This window comes from Asparagus officinalis, chromosome 9, assembly GCF_001876935.1.
Source record: "Asparagus officinalis chromosome 9, Aspof.V1, whole genome shotgun sequence".
Taxonomy (NCBI): Eukaryota; Viridiplantae; Streptophyta; class Magnoliopsida; order Asparagales; family Asparagaceae; genus Asparagus; species Asparagus officinalis.
Window position 1 is genome coordinate 10,417,947 of NC_033802.1, and position 1,943 is coordinate 10,419,889.

Sequence of the window (1,943 nt, forward strand, 5' to 3'; positions counted from 1 at the left end):
TTTTTTTAAGTGAGGGAAAGTGAGAAGTAATTAGCAGCAGTAAATGGGAGAAGGGTGAAAAGTATATCGCGGAAATGAATAGTGTTGAATAGTAAATTCGCAGGCTTTTTACAGAGATATTTTTCTACTGAATATTCCAAAGATGGATTTTTTTTTTTTTGGAGCATCCCTTGAAAAAAAATCCAAACGGCTGATTTATAATAACTGCCTGCAATTGCAGGAATTTAACATTTGTCAATTATTTCTAAATTATCTCACTGGAAAACAACTATTATTTATATGTCTTCTAGCTTCCACATTATTGTGGCTAAGGAGCACTTAAATACCTTATAATTTCTCCATCTTCGCATTTAACTCGTTTTGACAGTAATATATTTCTTGAAGTTTTGGAATTTACATTTTATTATCTTATATTATGCGAACACGAGAATATTCTTCTGAAAGTTCTCGACCCGCTGATATTTATATGCTAATTTTAGAATATTTACTGATAATCCAATCATAATTCCAAAATCTAATGGGCGAAAATTCAGATGTTACCCAATACTTTCTTTTCCTTAGCATTTCAGTGAGTGACATTTTTCAATTGAATACTAAACCTTATTACCTTGTTACCATCTCAGACTAGATTCATCTAACCTAACCTCACCTTAGTATTAAAGCATTATAATAGTACTGACATCAATCTGCTCACTAGTTTACTATGATATTAAGGAGAGTAAACTAATTAATCAATTCCATATTAGGGATTAATTAAGGACTTGGGATTATGGGCAGGATTCAAATTTATATTAGGATAGAAGTAGGGGTCTTGGTTAGAAATATAAATGATTAAATTTGATGGTCTCAAAAACTTTTTTATTTTATTTCAATGGCAAGGTTTTCACATAAAAAAGAGTAACTAAAAAGAATTGAAAATGTTTAAGAAATATTAGAAAGACTTTTCCCAATCATGATAAATTTTCATTTTATGTGTTTGAGGGGTTACAAAGATTTGGCTTGTACAGTTGCATTAGTACACATTCAAACAAATTAGGCTATCGTCCACAAGAAAGAAAGAGGGAGAGCATGCATGTACTCCAAATATAGTCAAAAGTATTGTAATTATGTGCACTTGAGGATACAATTTGGTCTACGAAAGTTTCTATTCATATACCTACTACATTAATACTCAAGAAAATTACAAAATGGTAAATCTTATTTATTTTCTTAGTGATTTGAAAGTGAGGCTTTATCATGACCTTCTACCAACAATACCAAAGAAATATCAAGACCTACCGCGTCATCCTAATAATAGTTTTTTTTAAATAGTACTATATAACTAGTACATCATACATTGAGCTACAAGATTCGTCGAATTTTCTTATTAAGAAAACACAATTACCGTATATATAGAGGAATTGATAGATGCATATATCTTAACAAGTTATAGAGATCTCACTTCTTTTCTTGGTCTTTTGCTCAGTCATATGAAGATTTTTTAACAGGGTTCACTGATTAACGATTGACTATTCCTTCGCCAAGTGACGATAGGAAATAAATTTTATCTCTTGGATAAAATCAAGCGATAATCTAGTTTATCTTAATAAGATCATTTTTAGTACTAGTCCTTATTGACATGTACTTACATGAACTAACTAGATCGAATTTTTAAATCAGCTTAAACACTTTTTAATGACATGTATTTCTTTAAATATATTGGTAAGTTACTTACGAAAATACATTAACATCCCCCCCCCCCACCCCTAAATCTTGCTCTTATAGGTTTTGTAAGGGACAAAAGGGCTCTTTTCAGAATCTAGCAATCTTTTCTTTATTACAAATTGTTCATTATCATATTTGATAACAAAAGTTTCGTTGAATAATGGTTTTTTTTGTTGACTAAGTTTTGGCATACGTCCTCTCAAGGAAATTTTCTTTGACAATTAATATTAAAGTAGCAC